At 36.3% G+C, this 16251-nt stretch overlaps 1 pseudogene; it reads right to left on the bottom strand.

Annotated features, from left to right (window-relative positions):
• Nucleotides 1–2383: 2383 nt before the first annotated feature.
• Nucleotides 2384–16251, bottom strand: part of LOC101957935 (keratin, type I cytoskeletal 18 pseudogene) — a 49677-nt pseudogene continuing 35809 nt past the window's right edge.

Raw genomic sequence — 16251 nt, 5'->3', positions numbered from 1 at the left:
AGACCATCAGCAATTTAGTGAGATCCAGTTTCAAAATATTTAAAAAAGGTCTGAGGATGCAGCTCAGTGGTAATGTGCCTTGCGAGTAAATCCCTAGTACCAAAAAAAAAAAAAAAAAAGAAAAAAAAAAGAATAGGTACCAAATAATAAATAATTAATATAGTATTACACTATTACACCTTAAGGACCCAGAAAGATAAGAAAAAACTAGCACTAAAATCAGTAGAAGACAAGAAATTATTAAAATGAGAGCTTAAATCAATGAAATTAAGAATAAAAATAAATACAAGATCAGTGAAAAAAAGAGTTGACTTTCTGAAAGGATAAACCCTTAGCCGAACTAACTGAAAGAAAGAGAAGACACAAATTGACAATATTAGAAATGAGAAAGAAAATATAACACAGAAACTATTGAAATTCATAGGATCCGCAGAGACTACTTTGAAAATTTTAATTCTAATAAGCTAGAAAATCATAAAGATATTGACAAATTCATAGATATATATGACCTACCCAAATTGAACCATGAGGATATAGGAGACTTAACAGATCAATATCATGTAACAAAATTGAAGCACCTATCAAAATCTTTCCAACAAAGAAAACCCCAGGACTGGGTGAACTGTCAACAGAGTTCTACCAGACCTTTAAAGAAGAACTAATACAATTCTTCTCAAATTATTCCATAAAATAGAAAAGATGAGAAGACTGTGATTTTCTTTCTATGAAGCCAATATCATCCAGATAATAAAACCAGACACAACAAGGAAAGAAAAGGTGAGGCCAATATCATTGAAGAACATAGATGCAAAAATTCTTAATAAATATTGGCAAACTGCATAGAAAAACACATTAAAGAGATAGTGTGCTATGATCATGTGGATTTCATCCTAGGGATACAAGGTTGGTTCTACATATGGAAGTCAATAAATGTAATTCACCAAATCAATAGAGTTAAGGATAAGAATCACGTGATTATCTCAAGAGATGCAGGAAAAACACTCAACAAATACAGCACCTATTCCTGTTTAAAACACAGAGAAACTAAGAATAGAAGAAACTTACCTCAACATTTGAAACACTATATATGACCCACACATGATAATAAATGGAGAGAAATTTCAAGCATTTCCTGTAAAATCAGGAACAAGACAAATATGTCTGCTCTCACTACTACTAGTTAACATAGACCTTGAAACTAGCCAGAGCAATCAGGTGAGAGTAGGAAATTAAAGGGAAAGACCTCAAATTATCTGTTTGCTGATGACATGATTCTATATTTAGAAGACCCAAAATATTCCACCATAAAACTTCTAGAGCCATTAGACAAATTTATAAAATAGCAGGAAACAAGATTAAATACATAAATCAGTTGCTTTCTTATACTCTAATGATGAATTTGCTGAAAAAGAAATTAGATAACTACCCTATTTGCAATAATTTCAAAAAAATTAAAATACTTGGGAATTAATCTAGCAGAAAAGGTGAAGGACTTCTACAATGAAAACTATAAAATTAAAGAACACCTTAGAAGATGTAAAGACCTCCCAGGTTCTTGGATAGTCAGAATTAATATTGACAAAATTGCCATACCACTAAAAGCATTGTGCAGATTCAGTGAAATCCTCAAAGTATGAGTGACATTCTTCACAGAACTAAAAAAATCGTTTGAAAATTCATTCACAAAAATAATAGCTAAAGCAATACTGAACAAAAAGAATAATGCTGGAGGCATCACAATAACAGACCTCAAATTATATTAGAATTATGTTAGCAAAACCAATGTGGTATTGGTACCAAAATAGACATGAAGACTAATGGAATAGAATAGAAGACACAGTTGCTATTGACAAAGTCACTAAAAACATGCATTGGAGAAAAGTTAGGCTTTTTTAACAAATAGTGCTGGGAAAAGTGGATATCTATAAATAGATAAAACGTGACCCCTCTCTCTCACCCTGCACAAAGTCAACTCTAAGAGGATCAACACCTAGGAATTAGACCAGAAATTCTACAACTGCTAGAATAAAATGTTGGCCCAACACTTGGATATGTTGTCATAGGAACTGGGATTCCTTAACAAGACTCCTAAAGCTCAAGAAATAAAACAGAAAATCAACAAGTGGGATGGCATGAAATTCAAATGCTTCTGCGTAGCAAAGACAAGTAAGAATGTGAACAGAGAGCCTACCAAATGGAAGAAGATCTTTGCAATCTGCTCCTCTGGGCATTGATGTTCAGAATGTTAAAAGAACTATAAAAACTAAATATTAAAAAGTGATAAAGGGGATAGAAAACTAAACAGACCCTTTATTTTTATGTCTAATGATTTCTGAACCTTTATTGGTCCCTTGTTCCCTGGGGGTCCCCTTCTCCTGCTGACTCAGTGCCTCAGCACTTGGGTGTCATTGGTCTCAGACACTATTTTGCCATCCACAATCCTGCTGGTGGTGGTCTTTTGGATGGTTTGCACTGAGTTGCTGCTGTCCAGGGCATCATTGAGATTGAAGTCCTCTCCGTCTTCCAACAGGTGGCGGTAAGTGGCAAGCTCAGCCTCCAGTTTGGCCCTGATGTTCAGCAGGGCCTTATAGTCCTAGGCCTGGAGCTGCCTCTCTGCCTGGGTCTGTACAGCTTTGATTCCAGGTGCAACAGGACCCCATGGAACTTCTCCATCTGCATGGTGTAGCAGGCCTCCACTTCCTTCAGACTGTTCTCAAAGCTGATCTTCAGATTTCTCATCAAGTCCAGGTTAATCTCCATGGACTGGACTGTGCATCTCAGTTCTGTGAGTATCATCTCAGCAGCTTCCATCTCAGCTGGCTGCAAGGTGCCCACTCTGTGCTCTCTTCAATTTGCTGGGATCAGTACTTGTCCAGTCCCTCTCGGTTTTTCTGAGCTAGTTCATCATACTGGGCCCAGATGTCTGCCAGGATCTTGCTGAAATCCTAAGATTTGGGGGCATCTATCTGCACTGTCAACCCAGAGCTGGCAATCTGGGCTTGAAGGCCTTTGAATTCCTCCTCTTGGTTCTTCATGAAGAGCAGTTCCTCCTGGGGGAGACGAGGGTGGAGGGTGGAGGAGAGATGGGTACTGAGAATTGAACTCAGGGCACTCGGCCACTGAGCCACATCCCCAGCCCTATTTTGTATTTTATTTAGAGACAGGGTCTCACTGAGTTGCTTAGCACCTTGCTTTTGCTGAGGCTGGTCTTCCGGAGACACTGGGATTACAAGCCTCCCCCATGGCACCCGACTTGCAGCTCCTCCTTGAGAGTCTCAATTTCCATCTCTAGCTGTGACCAAGTGATATTGGTGTCATCAATGACCTTGCAGAACCCATGGATGCTGCTCTTCACAGACTGGCATATGGCCAGCTCTGTCTCATACTTGACTCTAAAGTCATCAGCAGCAAGATGAGCATTATCTGCAGAACGATGCGGGCATTGTCCATAGAATTTGCAAAGATATGAGCTGTAAGTTCCTCCATGGTCTTGAAGTAATGACCCTAGTCTTTGATCTGGGGTCCTTTCTTCTCCAAATGTTCTCGGATTTTGCCCTCCAGCCTCTCATTATCAGCCTCCAGTCCCCTCACTCTGTCCAGGTAGGAGTCCAGATGATCTTTCAGGTCTTGCATGGTCTTCTAGCCCTGTCTGCTTCCCATTCCTGCCAGACCGTCAGCCATCCATGCTGTCTGGAGCTGGTGGAGCTCCGACATCTGGAAGCCTAAGCTCCTGGCACCTGCATATATGCTGGTCGTGCTGTTGGTGGGTGGGACCCAGTGGCTGGGTGACTGGATGGACCCCAGGGACAGATAGTTGGTGGAAAAGGTGATGGAGTGGGTGGTGAAGCTCACTGCTATCCAGTAGGAAGGTGGGAAACCAGGACTCAGGTTCCTGCCCTAAACAGACACTTCCTAAAAAGAAATACAAATGGCTCATAAATATATGAGAAGTATCTACTATCTCTAGCAATTAGATAAATGCAAATCAAAACTACATTGAGGTTTCATCTCCTATCATAAGGGCAATTATCAAGAATATAAATAATAGGAAGTATTGGAAAGAATGTGAGGAAAAAGGTACACTCATACATTGGTGGTGGGACTGCAAATTAATGCAAGTACTCTGAGAAGCAGAGTGGAGAGTCCTCAAAAAACTAGGAATAGAACCCCCTAATGGATCCAGCTATCCCACTCCTCAGTACATAGCCACAGAGTCTAATAAGGGGATGCAGCCAAATCAATATTTATAGCAGCACTATTCACAATAGCCAAGCTATGGAACCAACCTAGGTGCTTTTCAACAGATGAGTATATAAAGAAAATGTGGTATATTTATTTACACAATGGAGTTACTCAGACATAAGGAAGAAGGAAATTAAGGCATTTGCCTATAAATGGATGGAACTGGAGAGTACCATACTAAGTGAAATAAGCCAGACCCAAAAGTCAAAGGTCAAATGTTTTCTTTGATATGTGGAAGTTAGTCCAAAATAAGGGCCAGGGTAGAGGTGGAAGGAGAGGAGTTGAAGTCCATCAAAATATAAGAAAGATCAGTGGAGTAGGGCAAGAGGATTGACTGGGAGGGAGGAGGGATGGAATAAGGCAAGAACAGTAGAATGAATACAATTTAACTTTCCTATGTACATATATAAATATGACACAGTGAATCTCACTATTATGTATAGTCACAAGACATTAATTATTTTAAGAAAATACAAGAACAGAAAAATCAGTGGAAAGAACGAAGGAAATAGTGGGAGTCAAGAGGGAAGAGAAAGAAGTACTAGGAATTGAATTAGAGTAAATTATATTTCATGCTTTTATAATTGTGTCAAAATGAATCTTAATGTTACATATAACTAAAAAGAACTGATTGAAAATGAAAAGCATAGGCCAGAGTTGTGGATCAGTGGTAGAGTGCTTGCCTAGCACATGTGAGACATTGGATTCAATCCTCAGCACCACATAAAAATACATAAATAAATAAAAGTATTGTGTCCATCTACAATAAAAACATATTTTGAAAAGCATTTTAAAAAATAAAACCACAACTTGACTTTTCCTCATTCAAATTCCTCAAATGCCTGTAGCCCTTCCAAAGTTGGCCAGTTGATGTGGATCTAAAATGGATGTTAGTTCAGTAAGGAAAGACAAGGCAATCTTAACTGACTATGATTAAATTATCTTGTTTAACAAATTTTCTAAAAGCACATTATCATGTAAACAAAGTATTAGTATATCTCAAGGTCTGAAAGAAGGAATTTCAAGCTCCATGGTAAGTCTGCTTTTAACTGTACCTTGCAATAAGATTTAATAAGCTTTAGAAGCTAACCTTACAGTTTGCTATTTGTCTTCAAGAGTGTCTGTACTACTCTTGGCACTCTGAATTTCTATGGAAATTTAGATTCAACTTGCCTTGTCCAGAGATACATATATGGCCTTGGACTGAGATTACATTGAATCTATAAATCAGTGTTAGGAGAACAATATTAAATCTTCCAATCCATGTGTATATCTTCATTTACTGTTAAAATTTTTTCTATTAAATGTGCATGAATTCTTATAGAGAGGTGTTAGACATATTTTCCTCATTTCATTACTTTGTGATATATATATTAATTTATGATATTTTTAAAATAATTTAATTTCCTTATATTTGTTGGTGGTATAGAAATATGCAGGTATGTGTATGAAGCCATTTTGCTAAATTCTATTAAAACTGGAAATTTATCTGTATATTCAACTGAATTCTTTCAAAATTATATACTTTGTTTAAAAACAACATTTCCCTTCTGATTCTTATATTTACATTATTCACAATAACATGTATATAATAGCATATGTATATATAATAATGCTTATATATATTTGTTTGTTTGTGTCTTATTTAATTTGCTTAGCTCCTTAGTACCCAGAAGAAAGGAAGTGGCATTTTTCCTCAAAATATACTATTAAGTACAATGTTTCCTGTAGAATTTTTCTTGGAGACATTCATTTCAACTTGAAGAAGTTATCTTTTTCCTATTTTTAAATTGTGAATTAATGAATATTGAATTTTGTCAAATGCTTTTCCTGCAACTGTTGAAATGATATCATAATTTCCCTCCTCTAAGGTCTTAATATGGGAAATTATATGTTGATTGATTTTTGAACATCAAACTAATCTTTAGCTCCTGGGATTAGCTCAATTTAATCATGTACATTATTCTTTTTATATATTTTCATGCCTTTGATAGTTTTTGTAAAGGATTTTTGCAGTCTATGTTTATTGGTGAGATTGGTCTATACAATTTTGTTTCTCTGTATATATATATATATATATATATATATATATATATATATATATATATATATACACATACATACTAGGTGAGTGCTCTACTGCTGAGCCACAACCCCAGCCCTCTCTGGTTTTATATTCAATGTTATATCATTCTCATAAAGTGTCTGAGGGAGTCTATAATCTTTTCTTTACTACTTAGAAAAGTTTTAGCAACATTCATGTTACTTCTTTTAATGTTTGGGAGACCTCACTAACAAAGCCATTTGGCTCAGAGTTTTCTATGTGGAATTATTTTTATTTACTATTTTTAAATAGTTGTAGATAATATTCAGGTTTGATTTCTCATAACAGGTTTAGTAAGTTATATTGTACTTTTAATAGGACCAACTTTTGAATCCTCTGATTCTCACTGTTGTGGTGGCTTCTATTTCATGACCTGCATTTCCTTGGCTTAATTTGCTCTTCCTCCTAGGACTTCTTGAATAGGCTGTTTACTTCACCTATTTTCAGCATTATTCTTTTCTAATAAGTGTATTTTTAATAAATATATACATAATTTTTGCAAACATCTAATAAGGGGTTAGTATTTAAAATAAATAAGAAACAGACAACTCAATAGCAAGCAAATAGCTCAATTTAAAAATGGACAAAGGACCAGAATAGCTTTTCTCAAAAGAAGACATACAAATCACTGACCAGTATATGAAAAAAAAAATGTTCCACATTACTAATCATGAGAGAAATGCAAATTAAAACCATAGTGAAATATTATCCTCTTAGAATGGTCTTTATAAGCAAGCTGAGAGCTAAAAAGTGCTGGTTAGGATATGGAAAAATGGAAACACTTGCGCACTGTGGATGGAAATGTGAATTTACGCAACCATTATGGAAAATAGTATGGAAGTCCTTCAAGAAACTAAAAATAAAACTGCCATGTGATCTAGTAGGTCCACTACTGGTTATATGTCAAATAAAATTAAGTTAGTATGCTAAAGTGATATTTACACTATCATGTTCATTGCAGCACTATTCACAACAGACAAGAAACAGAATGAACAAAAGTGTCCATCAATGGAGGAATAAAGAAGATGTAGTATGCACAAGGGAATACTATTCAGTATTAAAAATGCAGAAATCCTGTCATTGATAACATGGATGAACCTGAAGGACATTACATTAAGGGAAATAAGCCAGGCACTGAAATGAAAATATTCTGTGATTTCACTGATATGTGGAAGCTTAAATAATTGAACTCTTAGAAAAATAGAGTAGAATGGGAGCTGGGGATTGTAGTTAAATGATAGGAAATTTCAATTAGAAGGAATAAATTTAAAAAATCTCTTGTGCAATGCAGTGACTGTAGTTAAAAATAATGTATTTTATTCTTGAACGTCCCCAAGCCAGTATTTTTTCAAGTATTCTCACCACACAAAATATTATAAATATATGAGGTAATACACATTAGTTTCATTTAACAGTTCCATAAGATTACATATTTCAAAACATATTGTACATGATAAATACATACAATAAAAGAAAATACAAAAATGTTCTCCAGGGAATGATTTAGCAGCATACCCTATGTTTTGTAATGTTCTATTTTCATTATCATCCATTTGAAAACATTGTCTAATCCATTATAGTGTCTTATTTTAGCCATATACTATTTAAGGATTATTTCTTAGTTTCCAAACATGTATATTTCCTAGTTTTATGATGCTTTCTATTTCTAACATAATCACTTTGAGATAAAAAATACAACTTATGATATTTCCATTAATTAAACATATTAAGCCATGTTTTATGAGCAATATATGCTCAACTTAGTTCTAAGTTTCAGTAAATGCTAGAAGAGACTGAATCCTGCAGTTAGTTTTATGAACAAAAAAAATAATGGACTATCAAATATATCCTCATGTCATATAATACTACCAAAGATGGGAAAAAAACTATTCTAAGTCTTTCTTGTTTTTACTGTGCTATGTTCCTACAGTCCTTTAAAGAAGCTGTGGATTAGATGAGAAAGGAGCCAATTGTGTCGACATATCGTTTTTTCAAATTTTCTCAGCAGAGAGGCTCACAGCCCTGTAGTTATGTCCGATTTATGTTTTATTTTTTTCCCATGCGCCAATAGACAGTTTATTTTTTAGAATTTCAAATGTCAGTAAATAATGCACCTGGGAAAGAAAAGTTACTTGTTAGTAACACACACCAATTAATCCATAATGAACAACTCTAAATTTGAAGCTGTTCCTCAGGAAGGCATCTCAAAGGGTAGTGTTTGATTTTATACTTAACCTGGGCATTCACTTTTAGTTTAACACTATTTCAAAGAGCATGTTTTACTTTCCACCTGATATTCTAAGAATCTTTCAAAGGAAAATTCATTTCATTTTGTATTGATAACATTTCAAGAACACAGTGGTGTCAAAACAGTGAGAATGTTGTATTAGAAAAAAAGCCCAGAAAATCAAACCACCCTCCAACATTGAATTTTCAAGGAATTCATAGAACCAGAAGTACATGAAACACATGACCCTCATTGATGTCCGGGCAGCTCAAAATATAGTGATAGAACAAGGTTTTCTTTAAATGTTGTTTTAAGTTGTTCAAGTTCAGGTAGGAATCCCTGAAGACTGTAGCTTCACTTTTTATTATGCTTCCTATTATTTTGAATGAAAGGTCTTGAACTATATCCACCTAGGCAGCTGGTAGTAATTGAGGGGTGAAGACAGAAAAAAAAAAAGTGAAAAGAGCTATTCCTATTCCTTCCTTTCGTGGCTGTATGACCTTGAATAAGAGATTTAACCTCTTTTGCCTCAGTTTCTTCTTTTGTACAAAAAAATCATACCTACATTGCAAGACTATTATTCATTTACATGTGAGCATTCCTATATATTTGGCTCATTCTATGCACAGAGCTTTGAAGATCAATTATTTCTGTGGTTTCTAGATTAGTATTAGATTTTGGGGGAAGCCAAGCCTGTGACATAAGGGAAGGACTTACAAGTATTAAGAGGCAGGGATCTGAGCTTTTAAACACAGCCAAATCTCTCCTGATAGCTGTTTCCCCAAAGCAAAAATTTCCATTTAAATCTTCAGAAATACAAGGTGACGTGCTTTCCAAATGACAAGGTCCACTTCAAGACACTACTGACTATTACACAGACAATATCCGGATAATCAAAATAGCATCCCAAGCCTCCAGTCAGACATCATTCTTTCCTACTGTGGTTCATTTTATTTCTGGTACAGACATTGTGGTGTCATTGGGTGGTCTGGTTCTTTTGACATGTCTTTCACCTGGAAAGGAAGATTATTTTCAGACAAGGAAAAGCAAAATGCAACTAATTTATTCATAATTGTGTTCTGTTCAACTCAGTGAGGATATTTTTTAGCTTTGTTCTAGAAAAATAAAAATATGGCTGGCTCTCTTTGACAGAAGGATTTGAGAATATTGTTCGAATGTCATCCAATCAATCATTGTGTTACTTGAGGATGAGCCACTTAAGTTGTCTGTAGCTGACATACTTTTGTAGAAAAACTGATAGAAATGATCAGATTCTTCTCCTCAAGAAAAACAGACAAAAGCAAAGTCAGGACAGTAAATAGTAGCTAATATGTATAGATCAATACCTATGAGCCAAGTACTATTCCAAGCATGTCTCAGGTAATTAATGTTCCATCCTCACATCAACTTTATAGGGAGGCTTACAGAAGTCTCCCCATTTTCTGGTGAGAAAATCGAGGCACAGGAAAGTCACATAATGTGCCAGGAGTCACAGAACTAGTGAGTAGTATTCAAACCCAAGTAGTCTATCTCAGGTCCACACAATCATACCTTGTATGGTATGATTTTCTAGTGAAATGACAAATAAAAGTGTGTCAACAAAGGTGCCAAACTTGTGGGTGGTGGTTTAGTCATCTTTTCCGCTGCTATGACTAAAGGAACAGACAAGAACAATCTTAAGGAGGAAAAGTTCATTTAGGGGCTCATAGTTTCACCGGTCTCAATCCATAGACAGCTGGCTCCATTCCTCAGGGCCTGAGATGAGGCGGAACATCAGGATGATAGAGTGCGGCAGAGGAAAGCAGCTCAAGACCTGATGATCAGGAAGCAGTGTGATACTCAACTGGACAGACACAAAATATATACCCCAAAGGCATGCCCCCAATGATCCATCTCCTCCAGCCACACCCTATCTGCCTTCAGTTATAACTCAGTTAATCCCTATCAAGGGATTAATTTACTGATTGAATTAAGGCTCTCATAACCCAATCATTTCACTTCTAAGTCATCTCACACACAAGCTTGCGGGAGACACCTCACATCTACACTATAACAGGTGGGAATTACTCTACCAAATGTTTTGTTTGTTTTAAGGTAAGCTATTTTCCTCACGTCAGCAAAGGTGGATATATGGTTGCTTTCGTCTTCAGACAAGAAAATATAGTTCTCTGGACTTATCATGACCTAAAGAGGCTATATGCCTTACAATATAACTCCTGTGTGGTCCATCCTTTGAGGTCTAAGGCTGTATTTTGTACCCCTTCTCATAAACTATTTTTTCTATGTCTTGGTTCAGATTGACTTGCCCACATTTCAGCATTACCCACCCACATAGTTAGAATCTTTACAAAGCCAATTCCAGCTATGCTTCATAATATTCTTGCAGAACTCCCCCTACCACACACACACACACACACACACACATAAACACAGCACATCTTGCTTTAGGTTGTTTTATTCAACTGAACACAAAGCACTAACTTTTGAAACAAGTCTGCCAGGGCTGCTATCTCACTTGAGTCTCTTTTTCTATTTCATCTCTCATTCTGCTATCAGAGTAATTTCTCTTGAGTATCAGTTGGCTTTATTGATTTTAATTTTCTATCACAGAAGCTGAATGGATCATTTTCTTACAAGTCTCCTTAATCTCTGTTCCCTGATATCCAACCTTGCCATGCCATCACTGTTTTAAACCCACTTTTCATATACCTTGCTTCTCTTGCTCAATTTCTCTATAAATTCTTCTTGAGCACCCACTATGTACCAGGTTCAGAGATAGAGGCTGGTCAAGAATGAATTACCATTTGTCAGTTCTTACCAATATTTCCAAAAAAACTCACACTCACTCCTTCATTTCTACTAACATCACCAAAATTCAATGGTCTTTATTAATTTAGATCTATCTCCTCAATTGGGTCATAGCCACTTTAGGCTTTTAACCTCTGTGTCTGTCATCACCCTGAGTAGACGCTAAGTAAACAAAAAGAACTTTAAAAAAAAAAAAAAAGCCCTTAGCCTTATTAAAACTTCTATCTAACCAAGGTCTTCAACCTTTACTTAGAAAGTGATGATGAATTGTTTGGAAACTGATGAATTATTGTTGCCATCTGTGCAGATGTAAGTGAGGAACATGGAGTCACTTTCGCTCTTTAAAAACGGATGGTGTTGATGTGTGTCTGAGGACAGCGGGGGTGGGATACAAGGAGAGGAAAGGAATGTACTTTTATGTTACACGACCCAGTCCAAATCCTTTGGTTTTCTACCTTAGTATCTTTCCTCCAGTACAAAACTTTTCTGACATATTGTAGTTCTCATTTTCTGCATTTTCTCAGCACAGATTTGAGTATTCTTTCTGTTAGAATTAGGAATCAACCCAGCTCTCTGGCCCCTGCATTATAACTATAAAATCATACCTTCTAAAATTCTCATTTTATGCTAGCTCAATCCTAGCCTGGTATGCATGTGTTTTTTTTTCATTTATTTTATGATTTCTCTAGTCATTTCCAACATATTATCATACTGTAAACACTTTGGCTCACTCATTTAATCAGAAGCCCACTTTGTTCATTTTACTTTGTAATTCAGTCTCAACACATCTTTTGCAGCACAATTGTTATGAATTTTCAATTTATTTTTTTATCTATTTTTATATCTGCCACTTCTACAGTGTGGCAAGATTTTTTTCTTAACTTTAAAAACATCATTTCCGAAAGAAAGCTGTTCTAAAATCTGGCTTTTTCAGCAAACTGCACACCCACACAATGAAAATGAAATGACAGAAGTTAGAGGTGGAAAAGATGCATAAGGTCACCTTGCCTTTTTTTTTTAAGCAAATACAAAGATGTGTGTGCAATAATGTTTGAGTTTACATAACTTCCCATTTAAGCCTAGAGAATATTGTTGCCCCTCATTATATGTACTCTTATCTATGGGTTTTTCTAGAAACTTATACTTTGGTACAGTTCACATTTTCATTGAAATCAATTTGTATCTGTGTGGTAGAATGGGAGGCTGATTCCAAATTTATTTTGCCTTTTAAAGGATAATAATCACTTTGCATTTTTCTGTTTTTTTGGAGTCGTGTTCTCATCTATTGCTTCATAACAAACCAATTCAAACCCTTAATAATTTAAGATAGCAGTCATCACTTGTTTTTATTTTGTTGTTACTTGTCAGAGAAAGTAGCTCAGCTCCCTGCAGCTACAATCAGCCAGTGGCTGCCGGAGTCGTCTTAAAGGACATCTCACACACATGGCTCTTCTATAGAAGCTGAGCAGGGCTGCCGGCTGGAACACCTGCAGTTGGCGTCTCTAAGTGTCCTGGGCTTCCCTCACAGCACCATGGCTTGTTCCCAAGGTAAGTATCCCAAAATAAAGGTGGAACCATAGAGTCCTGTATGTCAGCCTCAGAGGTTACATAGCACCACTTTCACCAAACAAAAAGGACTGCAGGGGTGCAAGTGGGATGGCAGTAGAGGTTAAAGGTGAGAATTAGGAGAAGTGGGGAAACAGGTCCCAATTCTAGAAAATTCTGTAAAGAACACATGGGATAAAAGATACTCTTACTGCCATCTTTGGAAAACACAATCTTCTACAATATAATCAGCTCTTTGTTAGTTTTAAATGGATAAAGAATTCAAACTTTTACCTACATTCCAGTTTCAACCTATTTTCACACGGAACTACTCATAGCTGCCACTAATAGATCTATCAAACTGCAGAGTCTTTCACATTACTTATTTTGTCTTAACGTTTCCTGATTACGCCTTTAAGGTTGGATGCTGCCAGTGAAAAGCAATAAGAAGAAAAAGACTTGCTAATTCATATTTTGAATGATGGGTCCTAATCGTATCATTCAATGAGTCCACATTATTTATCTACTAGCTATGTGAACTTGAACTTCAGTTGATTTCCCAGGGCTTCAGGATGGTTAAATTATCCCAAATTTTCTTCAAGCTCTAAAGTTCTAGAATTCTGAACTCTTACATTCTCAGGTCTGAAACTCTATTTTCATCTGCTAAATAAACATCATTACCCAGTACTACTAGATAATTATCCAAATGAATGTGCATGTTTATTTTCTATTTTGAACCCCTTGAAAAACCATGAAATCAATTATTATCGCATGCTGCCTCTTCACAAATAAAAGGATTATGTTTCTACTTCAAGTTGAGTTTATCCAAATTATACATATTATTTTTCTTCTCCTTTTTATCCTAGAATGCTCCTTGAATCCTCAAAAATTTCCCATGAAAATAATAATACTATTCCAGCAATATGTCCCCAATAGGCTAGTTGATAACATCTTTCTCTATCAAACACGAACCTCCGCTAACACAATGAAAGAAAAAATCTGGATTCTTTCAGAAGCATGAAACTCACACAGGAAACTATCTGGTAGTGTGTGAGACATTCACAACACAAAACTAAATTGAAGGATTTATAAATAAACAGGAAATTCAAATCTCCAAAACATCTACCCAAGCTGTCTAAATCAGTGTCCCGCAAAAGTGACAAAATAGTGATCAACATACATCCTAGTATTCTTTGTCAGTAATAGCTCATTGTTTTCAGTCTTTCTGAATAAACATTTGATTAAGTATAGATCTCCTCTTTCTCTGTCAGTTCGATTGAGAATTTAATTTACACTTTCCTGCAATTCCTAAGAGATTTTCTCCCTCCTCCAATTCAAATGATTTCCCTTCCCTGTGGTTATCAACAAGATAGTTTTTCTAGTCTCACTTTTTTTCCCTCCCAATCAATAAGTCCTCGCCCCATCTTTTATACAATGTATTATTCTAACAGCTTTTTTTCCCCTTAATTTTACTCTGAATTCAAATTACAATTCCAGATCAAATCCTTTGGGAATCCTCTTCTTGTACGTTTAGCTCTACTTACAAACACGTGTACTGACATGTGTTAAACACTGCGGGGAATATTGCTTATCTTCCTATCATTGTCTTTTGGTAGTTCTAGCATCAGGCTTGACCATGTCTTAGTACTGACTTGTGGGAGCCAAGCCAAAAATGGCTGAGGAGATCTACAACCTTGGGTCTCCAGAAGCTGCTGATGGAGGCCAAGTGTGCTGCTGGAGTGACACAGGCACTCAGTTGAGAATACTGGCTATGAGGTCTCTCTTCCTTTGCACCACCGTGACTCATGCTCTTGAGGGAGAAAGTCAAAAGACTTGCTGGCATTTCTCTCCATCCCATGTGTGTCCACACTCCTAGTAACCACAACATTTCTAAAAGCAACTGCAGATTTAGGGGACAATAGGGACCCATTACTGAAATCACCACTGTGCTCATCAAAGCGTGTCACACAAATGAGCATTCGGAAAGTGGTTGAACTCAACACCCTATCAGTGAATCCTGTTTACTTAATGACCTTATCCAGAAATATGTGGCCAAGAAAAGGAGGAGAAAGAGCAGGGCTGCTCTGACTCCAGGAATCTATCACATACTGCACAGGAAGGCCACCTACCACAGCTGCCACATACTGCACAAGTCCTGCTGCAGAAGGTAGGCCAGATGCCCTTGCACACCACCGCAGCCCTAAAGCTGCATTTTTTTTGCTAGAAGAGACTACTTACTGAGAAGCTAACCAGGGAAAATGCAGAGTTCCCCCTTTCCTTACTTAGCCCTTAAAGAAAAATGACTGTTTTCAACATATAGGGAAAAAGGTTTAAAAATCATAAAAAATCAACTTTCTTCTTTATACTTCTTTTCTTCCATCTCCCCAAATTACTCTATATAGAATGACCAAGGAGAATACATAGATATAACAGGATTAAAAATTTGTTCTTCAAATGTAAAGAGAATACTCACAGTGTGAGAATCTGTCAAAAAGAAAAATAAACAAACAAACATGATCTTCCCAAAAAGCATGGTTAAAATAAAAACAGAGCGGAAAAATAGAAGACATATGCAGCATGTATGGAACCTAATTAAAATTCAAGTCAAAAGTATATTGGAATAGGCCAATAGGTCTGGCTAGTGGGTATCTTCATCTTATCATTAGATGAATAGTGGCAAGAAAATGGAAATGAAAAGGCATTTAGGAGCCTTGAGAAGTAGCTACATTTTAGATAATTGTCTCTTCTTCTATAAAACAATATGCTGCATAGTCAACATGTTTGCCTTGGTGGGAGGAAGGAAGGGTGGAATTTTAAAATAATTAAAATTGAGTTGTCATTTTATTGTTCCTGATGGGGATAGAACTTTAAAACCAAGATATGAACTTGCAGATGGGGCCCTAGGCTGTTGGTAACTTCTTGGCAACCCAAGATGTTTCTGTCCGGCCCACCCTACCTGACCAATGCTGTGAGCTAAATCGATGCTTTGTTCCTTAGAATTCCTGGTCTGCACTTAAGAAGGCAGACAAGGGCTGGCTGTACCTTTGGCCAAACACATACTCACTCACCCACAGACTTGAGTACATACAACCTCTATGTGTGCAGGTGGGATGGGGTAGAGTATAAATTCACACATCACAAGTAGTCATTACAGCACTTCTCTTCCTAGTACTAAGAGCACTTTATTCAAACTTTAAGATTTAAGTAGGGTATGATATTTACTTTTCAAATGTCAAAATCGCCTAAGTTTGTATTCTTGGATGGGTTTGAAGATTTCAGTTTTTAAGCTAAAAAAACACCCCTTAACACTAATAGTGTCTCAATA

Source organism: Ictidomys tridecemlineatus, chromosome 8 (genome assembly GCF_052094955.1).
Source record: "Ictidomys tridecemlineatus isolate mIctTri1 chromosome 8, mIctTri1.hap1, whole genome shotgun sequence".
Taxonomy (NCBI): Eukaryota; Metazoa; Chordata; class Mammalia; order Rodentia; family Sciuridae; genus Ictidomys; species Ictidomys tridecemlineatus.
The sequence above is the reverse complement of the archived record's forward strand: the minus strand, read 5'-3'. Positions and strand labels throughout refer to the sequence as shown.